Source organism: Marmota monax, unplaced genomic scaffold (assembly GCF_021218885.2).
Source record: "Marmota monax isolate L192 unplaced genomic scaffold, Marmota_monax_Labrador192_F-V1.1 WCK01_AAM20220418_F8-fsc00881, whole genome shotgun sequence".
NCBI classification, from domain to species: Eukaryota; Metazoa; Chordata; class Mammalia; order Rodentia; family Sciuridae; genus Marmota; species Marmota monax.
This window is the reverse complement of record NW_026694258.1, coordinates 73,168-91,159: the sequence shown is the minus strand read 5'-3', so window position 1 is coordinate 91,159 and position 17,992 is coordinate 73,168. Positions and strand designations below refer to the sequence as shown.

General features: G+C 35.1%; 2 pseudogenes; one reads left to right on the top strand and one right to left on the bottom strand.

Moving 5' to 3' along the window:
- Window positions 1-5: 5 nt before the first annotated feature.
- LOC124108574 (melanoma inhibitory activity protein 2-like) overlaps window positions 6-17,992 on the top strand; it is a 90,370-nt pseudogene continuing 72,383 nt past the window's right edge.
- LOC124108573 (apoptosis-stimulating of p53 protein 2-like) lies at window positions 645-3,998 on the bottom strand (annotated as a pseudogene).

Below are 17,992 nucleotides of genomic sequence, written 5' to 3'. Positions count from 1 at the left end.
ATTAACTCAAATTTGAATTGAGTTGGATAAGCAGATAAAGTGGGTACTAGATATTCTAGCCAGTGCCTTAAATCACCAAAGCACAATTCTTAAAGCCTAATAATTCTCAGATATTACACAAATTCCCCCTCATACGATTTTCTTCTGTTTTATTTCTAAGACTGATGAAGTCTATGGTATCTGGGTTGTTTCCTAATAGCCCTAAAATGTTCTGAATATGTGGCAAAGACCATTTGCTGTTTACAAACACCCACCTCTTTCTTCATGCTCTTGTTTCTGTGTAACTGATGTGTGCCAATGGGAGCTGTTGTCTAGTTGTACTGAAATAAAGAATCTTTTAATGAATTGCATAATTTTTTTTAAAATTTTCTTATTATAATAGTGATGAATATAGTGGCAGATGAAGCTAAAGACAAATATGTTGCATGTGCCTTAGTAATATTTTCCACATAATTTCTACAGTACATTTGTAATTAGCAAGGAATGGTTAATTAATCCTCTGTGAAAACTCATAAAAACATTGTTTCTCATTAAGGCTTTTTGATACCTTAACACTTTTGCTATGAATCAAGAAGGAAGTAATTTAAAACTGGAGTGTGTATTACACAATGAGAACATTGACAAACAATTTTGCAAGCTTGTTCTTAGGTGATATGAAATTCCTTTAATAAGCTGAGAGCATTCTGATGGTGATTAGGAGGATCTGTGGTTCTCCACCACTGAATTTTATCTTGGTTTTTCCTGTGAACGACTGTCACACAGACTCCTATTTTCATGGGAAGTAAATTATCATTCTAAAGCTCATAATACCAAAGTTCATAAGTGACTCTTATATTATTATGCCATTTTTTCTGAAATCCATGCAGAAATTGAGAGCACTATGTGTAGTCTTCCTCTATCTCCTCAGGCTTATGTGCATCAGTCTGCATGTCACTGTAGGTCATGGTAAACACAGCTACTCCTGAATACTAAAAACTTACACACCTGGATGTTGTTACGTGAGGTAGTAACATGCAATGGGGTCCATGCATCACTGTCAGCAGCATTTATATTCACACCAAACTGCACCAGGAACTTAATGATTTCTGTGTGACCTGCACACACAGAATTGTGGAGAGTTGTGATGCCTTCATCATTGGGCAGGCTTGGGTTATCGACCTTATAAATAACTCTCTGCATGAGGTCAAACTCTCCTGCCAAAGATAAATCTAGGAGTAAAGCAAGAACACTGAATTTCACCCTCATTCCAGTTTTCACCCTCTGAGCCAGGTTTAAGAAATTTTGTACTTCTTCCAGGAGCCAGGGAGTCCTGCCCAGTGGTCTCAGGTAGGCACATGTTCACAGCATCTTCTCCAGCACTTCAGACTCCCCACATGGGTAGTGTAGAGGTGGATATGGGGAGCTGTCCTCCAGATAGACTGCAAGCAGATGGGGAGCCTCTGGAATTGGTTCCTCTGCATTGTTCTGGAGATTTGGGCTGTTGCCTGGGACTCCTTTAGGCACATAATCAAGGCTAGGAGAAGATGCTGGCCATGTCAGTGTTCTTTGAACTGGCATTCCCCACATTCTCTGGGGACAGTGACTCAGAAACTAAAGAGACCACCTCCTTCTCTGGCTCCATATATAAATATGGATTCAGAATTCATGTGGAGCCTCCTGAGTCATCGAGTTTGATGACTTAGATGGGTATGATTGGACAGAGATGGTCTCCATTGCAGCTATTGTGGGCTCTGATACAAATTTTCTAAATATTTGGTCCATTAGGACCCTCTGGCTCTGTAATAGAGCTACATTTCTTTAGTGGTCTGGTGCATTAGACACTTTCTTTCATAAGGTTTCTAAGTCAGCATCACTATGGTTTTGGTAATGGATAGATGAGAAAGGCAATAATTTGATTAGGCTGAGTGGTCAATGAATTCTTTTATTTTCATGGTTCTCATGAACTGAAGAAACAGGTTCTGTTTCAGGTTCTGAACTGCCATGCTTGCCCTGGCTGTTGGAGTTCTCTGGAAGCTGCTGTGAATTTAGGACGTAGCAATCACAGGCTTGTCATATACACTTGCAAAATGTGAGTCTGGTATGTGTCTTAGTGCACTCTGCACAATCTGCTGTAATTTTTTTTTTCTGAAACCTGATGCTGTGTATACATGGAATATATAGAGCTGGATGCCATGTCTGAGTTTTTCTGAAGCCTGGACCAACAGCAAGCATCTTTGAATGACAGTGAGGTAAAGGACCAGACTGCAGCAGCAGGTAAACTTTCTTGCTTAGACCCTGGAGAAAGGGTTTCATCTTGGCCAACTGAAGGTATGCTGGGAGGTAGCAGCACCCTTGGCTGCTGCCCTGCTGGTTTGGGATTATTTCCAATGGTTGTAACGACTGTTAGCAACAGCTGAGGATTTTCATTTGGGCTTAATGTCAGAAGGTGATTGATAGACTTGTCCAAAATAAGACAAATTAACTTGTTTTGGTTTTCTGGGGACGGGAGGTGGTACTTTAACCAATTTGTATTTGCAGCCTGAGCATTCCACAAGACATCTTTACTGCTCTGGGTTTTCCTGAGTGTACCAAAGGAGGGCTGGGCAGCACACTTGTCTACTGGGTCGAACATCAAGAATGGAGGCATGTTCTTCTCTTTCTCCCTCAGTAGAACTACCCCATCATCAGGTTGGTCCAGAGCATTCCCAGTAATTTGGGGTACAGAAGAGCCTGGACTCAGGAAAAGATCTGCATTTGAAGAGCTCCAATCAGGACCAGTTGAATGGATGTTAGAGCCTTTAGTTTGTGCCATGGACCTAGATATCATATTGGACCATGTTTATATCTTTATTGGCTGCTCTGAAGTCTGCATGGCCAAGGAACCATCAGGCAGAGCTGGCTTCATCAGAAGTTCAGGCCTCCATGGCATCCTTAGAATGGTAGAGGACTGGATAGATGGATCTACTGCAGCCACATGGCTTAGGGCTGACACCGCTTGCTGAGGAAGATTTCCTTTAGATGAAACTGGAAGATCTTCACTTTTCTGCAGTGCTGCCTTCTTTCTCCACAGTGAGTTCCTCAGCTCATAATTTGCTTTCCTATGACTGCCCTTTTTGAATTGCATTTATTCAAACACTCCCTCTGTTGTTGCAGCTTGGCATTCTGCTCTTGATTCAAATTCTTAACTGCACTTCCTTGTAGAGGTGATCCAGCTCAGCCACAGCTGACTGGTTGTCATCGTGGCCATCAATCCTGCCATTCTTGAGTATCTCTAGCTTCCTTGTAAGTTCTTCTACCTTTGACACTGCTAGAATGAGCTCCCTTTGTTTTTGCTGGAACATACTGTTCATCTTTTCAATTTCCTCTACAAGTATCCCTTTGCTTAGCCTCTTCTGTTCCACATGAACTTTAAGTACACTCACATTTTTTTAGCTTGGCTTCCTGATTCTCAGATACTTCTTTTAGACTATTAAGCTTCTCCTGCTCCACTGCTTGTTTTTGTTGACACTAATCTTGTTTTTTTAAAAAACTTCAAGTGCTATTGCTTTGTAGCCAGCATTTTATGCTGGGCTTCAATCCATTGCTGCTGGTGAGATGCTATTTTTTTTTTAATTTCAGAAAGCCCCAGATTTATTTTAGGATTATTAATGCCATTCTCCTTTCTTTCACATTCAGCAGGCATTTTTACATCATTCTCTTGGGACTTTGATCCTGAAACCTTAGTCCATTCACAATGTCCCTGCCAGAGGGCATTCATGAGGAAAGAAGAAACAAACTTCACTTCTCTGACTTCCAAATCATTAAAGAATGTCAAACATTCTCTTATTATGAGCAACTAGACATTCAGAGGCACACCACACTTCAGCCAAACATCAGTCACTCTTGCCAGCCTCTGTGCACAGATTTAACACATCTCTGCATATTGTCTCTGGAATAACTGGAACTTCTGTGCAGTGCTGGTCATTGTTACTAAGGTACACTCTTAGAAACATTGGCATCATTTTGGATCTGAACTGCATCAAAGCAGGTGGCGAGATAGTGCTCCCAGCAGAGCCAAAGCCCCCGGGATGTCCAGGGTGCACTGAGCAGAGCTAAGCAGAGGGCTAGGCTGCCCATGATGTGGTGGACCTCTTGTGAGGGAGGGTGGGTGACTCCTATTTTGTTGGAATGCCAATGAACCATGGGCCCATCCTCTGCTGGCATGGGACTGGACTTTATCTCCTCCATGCTTATGGAGGCCCGGGCTCACCCATCAGTTCCAAAAACAATTATTGCCAAGCCTGGTCTGACTTTGGAGCCTGTACTGGCCCTATCCCCAATCTCATCCTGCCCAAGACATCCAGACTGCTCTTGTGAAGGGAGGTGCGGGCTGTACACTGCAATTTTAACTAGTAACATCTAATCAAATGCCAAGCCTATGAGAAGCACTCTCAATGATCTTTTGTTTGTATTGATTTGACCTAATGTAAGGCACCACAGATTGTGAGATGATACTGAGTATGAAGAATATCTCACCAGTGCTGCCAATTACCACTGTGGAACTTCATGAATTTTAAGTTGCATTCCAACACTGAGGATGAATAAATGTAAGAAGATCCTCTTGTACTGATTGCAGTCTATGATCCTTAATCAAACCCATCTGCCCAGTAGGTATACTTGTGTTATTTTACTTCATGCAAATGTTATCATTTTGAAACATTGTCATGGCTGCAGTTCAGGGCAAGTATTGAACTGTCATTTTTACTGGAATTTCTACATCCTCTTCATAAAATCTCTCTTAAGCATCACTGTGTTATCCTATTAGGTAACTACTACTTCATTCCCAGTTTATGGGTGAAGAAAGGGACATATACAAAGGCTAGGCAATATCTAGTAAGTAACAGAGGTTACAGTAAGACTCCAAGTGAGGTTGTGCTGTGACATCCATGTTCCTTATTTTTTCTTGGCTGCTCTGGGCAGGGGATGTACCTCGAGGGTACCATGATTGCCTAGCATGAGTGAGGTCCTGGCTTGCAACCCCAGCACAACAGCCCCACCCCACTGCCAGTAGGTAATTGATGTTTTCAGTAGTAAGGCCTAAGAAAGATCATACTTTCTGCAGAAAATAATTAAATATTTATTTGGAAAAAAGGAGTAAGTATGATATTAAACATTTGCAATTTTATAACTTATTTTTTATTTGGACATAGTGTTCTATACTTTCCTGAAAATCCTTTCATTTTCATAGGACTGCTCTTCATTATGCCTGTGTCTGTGGCCATCCAGAAGTGGTGACACTCCTGATACAGAAGAAATGCTGCATTAACTTCTGTGACAGTAACAGCAGCACCGTTCTGGTTAAGGTAGATAGTATCTGAAGATGAATTTCATTAGAATTCCTAGAACCAATGCATTTTTTTTCAAGTGTGGCTAGTTGGTGAATCCTGTCATATATTAAATGTGAATTCCTGGAGTTGATATACCCTTTCTTGGTGCAGTCCTGTCACACTGTACAATTCCAGGAGGAAGAATGTTATATGATTTTGCTGAAATCTGGTGCAGATCCAAATGTGGTGGATGCCAGGGGCAGCACTGCTCTGCACTTTGCTGTCGACCATGAGAACACAGGCACAGCATCAGACCTGCTGATGGACACAGCAATCATTGAAGCAAAAAAACAAGGTACATTTAGATCAACTTTATTTACAATTATTTGACATCTCTTTTTTTAACAGTGATACATTCAGAAGAATTTCAACATTCATTCTTTTAAAGAAATACTGGAAATTACAGGTTTCTTTAAGGTCGTTTAAGTATATATTAGTACACAAAAGAGAAATTTAGTCACCAATTTCTTTTTTTCAAGCTATCTTTTCTACCAATTTATTTTTTTAATTAGAGTAAAGCAATGCAGAACAGCAAAATGTACTTGTGAATTAATCATGTGTGTGTGTGTGTGTGTGTGTGTGTGTGTGTAGTACTGGGAAGAGAAGCAAGGGATTTTCCACCACTGCCTACATTACCGGTCCTTTTAAAATTTTATTTTGATACAGGGTTTTGCTAAAATGCCCAGACAAGTTTTGCAGTTGTTACACTCCCACCCAAACTGTCTCAGTATCTGATATTTCAGGAGTGTGCCACTGAACACAGCCTGGAAATAGGCTTGATCTTAATAAATGCAAAACAAAAAAAAGGCCTTTGATGAGCCAGAGGAATTTAATTATCATTGACAAGTTCTATAAAAGGGACTTATCTCTCAGTGGTGAGGCTCAATTAGGGAAAAAAGGAAAAGGAAAGAAATATATAGAAATATATGCAAGTACAGGGGAACAAAAAGACTTTTGATGTAGAAAAAAACATGTTCCTTCAGTTTGTTTATAGACAAGGTTTTTTTCACATTTGCGGAAAATAAAAATATTCTAAAAAGGACTGAGAGTACCTCATTGAAGAATTTTTCCTCTATTTTTAATTTATACTATACTTGTAAAAAATACACTCTGATAACGAAAAATTATTTTTAAGAACTGCTGAAAATGAATTATTAAAAGCATCTTCATCTGTCTTCTCACACACTTCATGGTTTGCAGTGTTGAACACTCTCAGGCTGGTCATGCCTGGGCTTTAGGAACCCATCAGACCTCCTGAGACAATCTATTTTGGGGCCTGATTTTTATGGTATCTTATAAGATACGAAAAGAGAGCATGCTTTACCTTACAAAATGTGGCTTTGAACACAGTCCATTTGATAAAATCTCACAGCAAATATATCCTTATCTACACACCAGGTCCCTGTACCCAACATGGCCTCTGTGTGTGTGTGTGTGTGTGTGTGTGTGTGTGTGTGTGTAGATACATATATATCCACACTGTGAATTGAGTCAACATGAAAATTTAAGAAGTCCCATGGTCCCATGCAGAACCTGGCTATTAAGCCCACTGCAAAAATTGAATCTGTTCTCCTTTGAGTCCATACTATTCTCTTGTGAGTGTTTCAGAGTGAGGTCCTTTGTCTAAGGTCTATGAGTTCTCCAGTTTGCTATTAATCCACATAGGTGTTCCATCAAGTAAGCCCTTGCCTCAAGAAGTATTTAAGTTTACACCTTCTGTTTGAAATATATTTTTATAAGGATGTTAGTGTCTTTAAAATTGCTTATTTTAGAAAAAGATTAGGGCCAAATCTTCACCATATTGGCTTAGTATCTGACCTCCTTAACAAAACACTTAAAGCACAAGATGTAAAATCAGGAATCATAAATGGGATGGGTTCAAACTAAAAAGTTCTTCTCAGCAAATGAACCAATTAATAAGATGAAGAGAGAAACTACAAAATGGGAGAAAAATCTTCACCACATGCACCTCACATAGAGCACTAATCTACAGGATATATAAAGAACTCAAAAAACTTAATAACAAAAAAACAAATAACCCAGTCAATAAATGAGCTTAGAACTGAACAGACACTTCACAGTAGAAGAAATACAACTAATCAACAAATATATAAAATAAACATTTTCATCATCTCTAGCAATTAGATAAATGCAAATAAAAACTACTCTAAGATTTCATCTCACTCCTATCAGAATAACAATTATCAAGAATATAAGCAATAATAAATTTTGGTGAAGATATGTGGAAAAAGGTACACTCATACATTGCTGGTAGAACTGCAAATTGGAGTAACCATTATGGAAAGCATTATGGAGATACCTCAGAAAACTTGGAATGGAAACAATTGTCTCAATTATCCTATTTCTTCATTTATACCCAAAGAACTTAAAATCGACATACTACAGTGACACAGCCACATCAATGTTTATAGCAGCTCAATTCACTATGGAACCAATCTAGGTGACTTTCAACAAATGAATGGATAAAGAAAATGAGGCAGATATACACAATGGAATATTACTCAGCCTCAAAAGAGAATGAAATTACAGTATTTGCTGGTAAATAGATAGAAGCAAAATAAATCAATCCCAAAGAACTAAAGATTGAGTGTTTTCTCTGAAATGTAGATGCTAATTCACAGTAAAAGTGGTGGAGAATAGAGGTATTTTGGATGAGACAGAGAGGAGTGAGGAGAGGAGATGGGGTATGAAAGTAGGAGTGATAGTAGAATGAATTGGCATTATGACCTTATGTGCATGTATGGTTACATGACCTGTGTAACTCTACATCATATAAAACCAGATTATGAGAAGTTATACTCCATTTATATATGATGTGTCAAAATGCATTCTACTTTCATATATATCTAATTAGAACAAATAAAGAATATATTCAAAAAGAAGAAATGAATATGAAATTCTAGCAATAAGAAATAAAAAAAACACTAAAGCAAAAGACTATACATGCTTATTTTTTGCCTCTTGATGAGATAACTAGGATTATCCACATTATCAGGACAACATGGAGTTGATATTTTTTTGCCTAAAGGCATCGCTTTTTGGTAATAACAAATTATTTTGAAACCTATTATCTTTTTTTCAAAATATCTTTAATGGTTTTTAAATGTTTTTTATTTTTATATGACCAAATTGAAAATTTTAAAGATCTTCATTTTTAATTTATAATAAAACTTTATACTGATTTTATTTCTGAGTCAACAAAATGCCAGAACTTGTTAATAAAGTTCATAAATAATTTTTTACAGTGTCAGACAGAGACTCTTAACTGTGGAGCTCAGCACTTTCAATCCCTGCATTATTCAAGAGTCAACTGTACTTGGTTCAGTGAATAAGTGATATTGCTCATATAACATACTTTTTGTTAAATAAGTACACTAAAATAAATAATGAATGAATGTATAAATGAAAAAAATATTTGGTCTTATTTGCCTTTTTAAATCTTAGACATTGTAATACATGTCTCTTAGTATTTCATTGTGGTTTTTAATTAAATTTCCACAAAGATGAAAATATTGAATATTATGTATATAATAATATGTGTATTATTATTTAATTATGTATAATATATAATTATTTAATCAAATATATATAATATTTAAAGTTTATATGTGCATTAAAATCATATATATATATATATATATATATATATATATATATATATGACTTTTATACACACACACAGGCTTTTGTTAAGTGTCTAAATATTTTGATCACCTATTTTTAAATTGGGTGGGTACACTTTATTATTAGGTGAAATTTCCATTATTCCTGCTCTACTGTGAGTATTTAGCACACATGGGTGTTGAATTTTGGCATATATTTTTTCCACTTTGATTCTGTCAATGCTATTCTGGTGCAGTAAATTTTCATATTCTAACAAACTGAATGTTTTAATAAACTTGCATTTCTTGAATAAAATCTGGTCCATCATGCTGCAGTAACATTTTTCTATATTTGTAGATTTAATTTGTTAAATATTTTTTGGGGGGTACCAGAGATTGAACTCAGGGCATTCAACCATTGATCCATATTCTGAGTTCCGTTTTGTATTTTATTTGGAGACAGGGTCTCACTGAGTTGCTTAGCACCTCACTTTTGCTGAGGCTGGTTTTGAACCTGCAATCCTCCTGCCTCAGCCACCCAAGCCACTGGGATTACAGGTGTGTTAAAATTTTGTAAAGGATTTTTGCATATATGTTCATGTGGAATGTTATACTCAAGTTTTTTTCTTGGTGCATTATATTTATACATAGCAGTGGGATTCATTATGCCATATTCATACACACATATAACACAATTTGATCATGTCATACCCCAGTACCTTTTCTTTCCCTCTTCTCCTCCTTCCTCCTGATCTACTTGCTCTACTGATTTCCATTCTATAATTATTTTAGTTCAACACACACACACACACACACACACACACCCATACACAGACATATAATTATGTATATTCATTGTGGTATATTCATACGTGAATATTACATAATTTGGAAAATTTCATTCCCCACGGCTTCTCTATAGTCTCCCTTCCTCCCCCACTCTCAATTCCTTTTCTGTACACTATTGATTTCCCTTTTATTTTCATGAGATTATTTTTTAATCCTTTTTTTTATATCTGCACATATGATAGAACACATTTTACCATTGACTTCTGATACACTCAAATTTTCTTTTAATGTCTTGTTTTTTTTAATTTTTTTTTAGTTGTAGATGGGCACAATATCTTTATTTTATTTATTTAATTTTATGTGGTGCTGAGGGTTGAAGCAGTGCTTCACACGTGCTAAGCAAGCACTCTACCACTGAGCTAAAACACCAGCCCAATATCTTGTCTTCTTTTTTCAGTGTAATGTTGACTTCTTAAAATGATTCTTGTTTCCAAAAAGGTAAAGAACTCATGGATCCATTTGCCAGTTAAAAAATCATAAACAGTGAAAATTAGAAAAACAATGTAAAGACTTTAGAAATTGTGGTAGAGAGCATTTAGCAAATGAATTCACATTCAAGGTCATAACACTTTCAGTAAAAACAGCAAGAGTCTGTAGTACTAGGGTCCACCCTCCTGCCATATCCCCAACCAGCAAAGTATGGCATTCATTATAGATGAATGTCACCAACCTTCTTGACTGCTCCCCACAGTTCTCACCCAAGGTATATTATATTTTCCACAGGAGCAGACAATGAGCATTTATCACACAGTTCCCAACTCTACATTGCAGAGGCTAAATTCCAGGAAAATGCAAGGGATTCCCTTATTCCACTCACTCCCCATTTATGGGATAGAAGTTTTAATTTAGGCGCAGCAGTCTGTCTGTGAATAATAAAATTTAAATCACTTGTACCCTAGCTTGCTCATTAGGCATAGGTAAACTATGTTCTACCATAGTTACCATGGTAAAACAGGCAAATTGAACAGATAGAAGTTAACTTCCTTGTCCAGAGTTCTGCTCATGATGTAGGGTATCTCTACAAGAGATGTTGCCAATCCAGGACAGTGGCTTGAGGATTTTTTCTAGGGGAGAGTGAGGCCATAACAACAGAAAGTTCCAAAAACTCCCCAACATCCCTGACTTTATTTGAGAAGAACAAGCCCCCAAATACTCCGGAAAACAGTAGAAATTTTGCTAACTACAAAGGGGAAGATAACTTCAGTGTTCAAGCCATGTGGAATAGCCAGTGAGAAACTCAGAAGATGATCCAGAGTCAGTTTTAGTAATTGTGGTAAAAAGATTGAGTAAAGTCAGTTAGTTAGAATAGGGAGAACACATAGGTTCCAGAATGATTAAAAGCCTAAAAAATCAAAAGAATCAGAAAACTAAATATTTATAGGATGAATACAGATAGTAGTCTTGATTATATTATTTTGATATTCAATGATTAACTTAGTTATTTTTTTAAAAAACCCTCCTAATTAACACTGCAATACACAAGATACCACCATGTTAACACCTGCATAAATAACTTCTCCCCATCTTAACCAAAATGATTGTCCTTCCATCTTATCTGATCTAAAGTTTTGTAGATACTCCAAGTATCCTTCCCCACCCCTCCTTTTTTTTTTTTTGTACTGCAAATTGAACCCAGGGATGTTCTGGTGAGCTATATCATCAGTCCTTTTAATTTTATTTTTAAGCAGGTTTTGTTAAGGTGCCCAGGCAGGCCTAAAATTTGTTATCCTCCTACCATACCCCAGTAAATTCCTAGATTTTAGCCATGTACCACATGCTCGGCTCCTTGTCCCTTTCTTTTTCTTGCTATGAAGTACAGTAGCACCTACTGGAATCTCTGCCCTTAAAACTGGAGAATTTTACCTTTTCAATGGCACAACATTCTCTTTGGCTGACATCATTGTTGCTTCTTTCCCAGAAGATGGTGATAATTTCCCCATGAGACTCTGTTTTCTATCTTTAGTTTCTTGTGTTTATTACAGTCAGAATAAACATCATTCAAATCTTCTATAGCTTCCTACCAAACCCCACAGAATCGTTCAAAGAGCCATTTTGTGACCCCTTTGTCCCAACGTACCTCTCTCCCCCTGTCTCACTATTTTCTCCTTATTCTCCCCTAGCTCTGGTGACCTTCTTATTGTTCCTCCAGCATGACAAGTGCCTTATAACTTTCCAACCTTTAGTTGGCTATTTCCTTTACCAGCTAGAGTTTACCCCTAAATATTCACATAGTCCTTACCCTTACTGTCTTTCAACTTTTACTTTAAGGTCACCTTCTATTCTAGGATGTCCTTTCTTATCAAAATGAGATGTTTCACTTCTTCATCACTTCCTCCCCTCCATTAGCATTTTGGTTTTGTTTCTCATAATATCATATCTGCACACTTCAGTTTATTTGATTATTTTTTCTAAACACTAGAGTCATTAAAAACTTTTATCTGTGTTGTTCACTGATGTATTCCCAGAATGTAGAAAATAACCTGAAACACAGGAGAATATCAATTAATATTTGTTCAGTAAACGAATGAGGAGGAAAATATGAATACCCAAGCAATTAAATGGAAAACATGTACAAAAACATTGAATAGAGAAGAAAAATAATTTAAACAACATTTTTTATTTAAATGTTCTTAAAAGGGATCAATTTACTTCCAACAAATCCCTACTTTATGGAAGGAAAGCTAAGGCACAGTGTTTATAACATTTTTATTAAACAGAGGGCCTTTATCGAAAGAAAAAATATAGTTATAATTACAATAATAAAGGGCATAGAGAACGTAATTTTATATTATTATCTCTTCCTTCACAAAAAATCTATTGTTATGTTATTATAAAAGGATCCCCACTCATTGGGTTTTGATCTTCTAATAAATCTGTGGTCATACTCAATATAATATATATATATATATATATATATATATATATATATATATATATATATATATCTCCACACATGCTTGAGAGGGATGATATATATATCATCCCTCTCAAGCATGTGTGGGTAAGAAATGTGATAAATGCAGAATGACAAACTTGTTAATAAGAAAAGACATCTAGTAATTGCTTAATCTTAATTTTCAAAGACAATCATGTATACACATCTTTGCATTATAGAAAATTATAGCATAAGAGAAAATCTGAATGCAAAGTGTAGGTTATCAGGACCACAACTGAATACAATTTTCAAACCAATTCATGAGACCCAGTGACATTTTACTACTTGGAGGTAGCAAGGCCCAGCGAACTAGTTTTCAGAACATAACTAGGGGAGATAATTTATTGCTATGACCAAGATTGGCTCAACATAAAGTGAAATACATCCAAGACAGAAACTTTGAACCTGTAGCAGTGTTGTGAAAGAAATTATGACATTTATGTCACAATGAAAAAACAGCTTTTAAAAAAGCAAAAAAAAAATTACAATGGAAAATGTGACAGTGCAAAGTGGGTAGCATCATTAAATGAAGGAGTAGGCCTTTCCTGCACTTAGGAAACATCATGTATTGCTAGCCTCCAGACAAGGTATTTCTTTAGGGAACTCTAAATCTAATGTGTTTTTACAAGACCCACCCCTTTTAGAAACATTCTTCAGTTTTAAACCATTTATTTATTTATTCATTTATTTAATTTTATGTGGTGCTGAGGCTTGAATCCAGCACCTTACATGTTCTAGGAGCGAGCTCTATAGCTGAGCCATAACTCCAGACCTGTAAGCCTCCTTTTCTCTGGAAGTACAGAGAAAAGGAAAATTTTGCTTGATCTTTCATCATCAGAATACTAAAATAATATATAACCCCACCTTTTTTTCTAAGAAAACGTCCAGGCATGCTATATATTTTCTTATATGAGAATAGAAATTATTATAGGAGGATCTGAATTCCACTAAAATGAGATTCTACATGGCCAATACTTACTAACTTTTTAAAGGAAATGGTTACTCATCAAACTTAGCTATGATGTAGTTATGTGAAATAAAGAGCACTGAAAAATTTATGTTTTCATAGTCTATAATTTTATCTCATGTACCATCAATAAAGAAATAATTTTAAGTTTAGTGGTCATTAAAGGTCCTTTTGGTTTCTATGTTACTTGTCACATTTTATTGAAATTTTAGACATGTATAATAAGCCAGTATATCTTTGGGTTTTAGAAAAATGTACTGTCTTTTTCAAGACAAAAGGTCAAATTTTAGTGCAATGTGAGTAAACTCATGTGCAACATGCTTGACAAAAAGATATGCAAAATTCATGATATTCTGTGAATTAATTTCTCTTTTATTTGCCTCTATACAAGATAATTTTTTAATTGAAAATAATACATAGAGAATATTTTCATCTTATTGATAAAAGGAAGTGTTTGATCAGCAGGCAAAAGAGTTCAAATGCACAGATAAAAGATAAAATTGTAGATTATTGAAGGGAAGTCTGGGCTATGTATTCATAGCAATTAGATATGAAAAGGATGTGTAATATCAATATATCAAACATTAGGAATGCCTAAAAATTACAAGATACAATGTTTTATCTCTTTATTTACATACTCAATGGATATTTTTCACAGCTAGGAATAAATTATATTAAATATCTATTAAGACAGAAAAATAGTGGTGAGTATTTTCTTTTTAAGTATTTTTTAGTTGTATATAGACACAATACCTTTATTTTATTTATTTATTTTTATGTGGTGCTGAGGATCGAACCCAGTGCTTCACATGTGCAAGGCAAGCACTCTACCACTGAGCCACAACCCCAGTCCCGTGGTGAATATTTTCAAATTAATTTCTGATGCTCTAAGATGGAATGATGTAGAGCCAGTAAATAAGGGTTATAATTTTATATGTAAAATCTCAAATTTTAATATATAACACCATACAAGTCAATGTGCATGATTTTAAAGCATTTGTTATAGCTGGTGAAGTTCAGCAACTCTTCCGACATAGCCTCCTGACATAACTACACACCCAGAAATAAAGATTGTGAAGATTGCCTCCAAAGAAAAGTTGAAATCTGATGTAAAATTTTTGTCTGGATAAGGAATTTTCAAAGGGATACACAAGTATAATGAAGGAATTCCCTTGCTGACTGATTTCACTCTAACACCAATTCCTTTTCTAAAAACAACTTTGTGGAGTAGCGGCAGAGCAGGAAGTTTGAGTAGCACTCCCCTTAACTGTATGTCTTACAGAAACATCAATTTAAATAGAATTCCATGCTCCAAAATACCTTCATTGTAGCTAAGAAAGGCAGACGAGAGCCGTAGAACCTGGTTGTAGTGCAATAATAAGGTAAAATTCTTGAAGAGGATAGGACTTTACCTCATAAACAAAAGCTGTTGGAATTCATCCCAACCTATCTAACATAAAATAATACTGAAGAATTCCTAAACCAGAAATAAATAAATGCTAGTAAATAAAAACAATTGAAAGCATAAAACTCACAGGGAAAAATAAGTGCAAAGTGGAATTTAGAATATTGAATAAAGTAATGATATTGCACATAAATTACTTATGCTTTTAGAATGAATGTTAAAATATGAGATCAAAGAGACTAAGAGAACAGAAATGATAGTCATTTCAAGGATATAATTAGACATTTGTCTCATACCATATATAAAAAAAATCTCAAAATAGATTAAAGACTGAAAACTATGAAATGATTAGATAAGGGGAATGCTGTAGGACATTGTTCTGGGCTATGACTCATTGGAGATGATCTCAAATGTAGATGTAACAAAAGTAAAAGTAGGGAAATAGTATTAAATACAATACTAGAATCTTCCTCAAAGCAAAAAAGAAAAAAAAAATTCATAGAAGGAATCACCTACATATAGAGTGGGAGAAAATGTTTGTAAAGTATACCAATGATAAGGAATTAATATCCAAAATACATGAGGAACACAAATAACTCAGCAAAAACAAAAAAAGAGTGAAAAATGGTTATCTGAAATGTCATCTCAAAATATAAATGTTCAACATGTTTATAAAAATATCAAATTAGTCATCAGGTTTATGAAAATGGAAACCACAGTACCTTGTTACCCCAGTAAATATGGCTATAAGTAAGAAGAAAAACTTAATTAATGTTGACAAGGATTTAGAGAAAGCCTTTTCACTCTAATGAAGCCAATGTATGTTAGTATGGGAATTTAAAAAATAGTTTAAAAAAGTATAGAGAGTCCTCAGATTTTTAAAAATGAACTGCATTTTGATTCATCAGTCCTACTTCTGAGTTCATATATTCAAAATGAATGAAATCAATATGTCTAAGAGACTCTGATACTCCCATGTTTGTTGCAGTGCAGCCTTATTCACATTAGTCAAGATATAGAATCACCTTTCCTGTCCATCAGTGAATGAATCTCTAGTGAAAATGTGATGTATAAGAGAATAGCATTAAGCTGTAAAACTAACAAGCCTGTCAGTGGCAGCAGCATGAATGAATCAGGAAGAAATCATGTTCAATAAAATATGTAAGATACAGAAGGTCAATTTTGTGCCATTTCATTCATGTACCAAATCTAAAATGTGGGTATCATAGATATAGACAGTAAATGGTAATTAACAGGGGTTAGGATGTTTTGGGGTGAAAGGTGGGGAGATTTTGGTCCTAGATTACAAAATTTCCCTTAAATAAGAGGTATAAATTCAAGAGATCTATTGTACCACAGGGTGTCTTCAATTAATGTATTTGTATTCTTGAAAAGTGTAATATATTTATCATCTTCTCACTATAATACTGTGCAAGGTAATGCATATGTTGATAACCTAGATTAATATATATATATATATATATGACATTGCTTATAGCAAGTACAATTTTATCAGTCAATGTAAAAATATAAAATATTAAAAAAAATGAAACGATACACTTTTTTAAAAAATTTGAAGCATTCATTTAAAAAATGCTTCTTATTTTTTATACATTCAAGTCAGAACCTGACTTCTTATTTGGGGATATACAATAAAAACATAAGTATTGATGATTATCAACAAATGAATTTTCTGCTGTGCTTCTTTTATTTATTCCAGATAAGTCAGAATTCAAGAGATTTTTATTTGCAGCCATACTGTCACTAGAAAATTATAGAAATGAATAAAATTGAGTTTTCCAATGTAATATTTCATTTTCTATTCCTCAAGTTTGACAAAATCATTATCTGTAATGTTGTTTCATAAAGATAATTATTGTTCTTACAGTATCATCCCCAATCCATGAATACATACAAAATCAATCATGAGATAACCATATTGTACAGTCTTTAATATCATGGGTATGCCCTGTGCATCGATGAGTTGACACTGCTGTATTTCCTGATTTCCCCAGGCTTATTTACAAGCCTCTATTTAAGAACTGATATGATTGCTCAGTGGGCCCTCTGTAGACAGACATTTCAGACTGTGAGAAGAGTAAGATATAAGGAGATGGCTTAGAATTTAGGGGGAAAAGAAAAGAGGAAGTATAGTTACCAAAATAAAGCTGGTCACCAGAGTCATTCACACTATGATTTATCTTTAAAGTCCACTGTTTTTGTAAAAATTTTAGCTTCTTAACCTAAAGAGGGTAAGTAAATAGGAAGGGAACTTAAACTGAATCAAAGCCTCAAAGTTAATCTAAATCTTTCAATTTTGCATAAGTAAAAAAGTAGTTTCTTACTTATTTCCACCAAACAGCTCTTATGTTACTTCACACTGAGGTTTGACCCCAACATTCAATTTAAAATCATAACTCTCTGTACATTATGTTATTTTTACCATGAGTATTTATTTTCTGACATTTATCCCATTCTAACATATTATGCCAATTCCTTACATTTAGGTGTGTATGTAAGCATTGTTCTTGCTTATTTTCTGTCCCCCTCTACTAGAATGTGAACTCCATGAGGGCAGAGATATAGTCTACAGTGTCCATTGATGTGTACAGTTCTTACACCTGTACCCAGCACCTAGCACCTACCCAGGAACTGTTTGCTGAATGAATTCATGAACACAATTAAATGATTCATAAACACAATTATAATGAATTTCTAGAAAATATTTTATTTTCAATATTGATAACATGAACAACAGATTAAAGTGTTGTTACAAAGATAAATCCTTCATAAATTTTTCTGAGCTCTTCTTAGAACTGTGGGGATAATTCATACATCTCATCCTTTTTGAAAGATACCTCCTTAAGA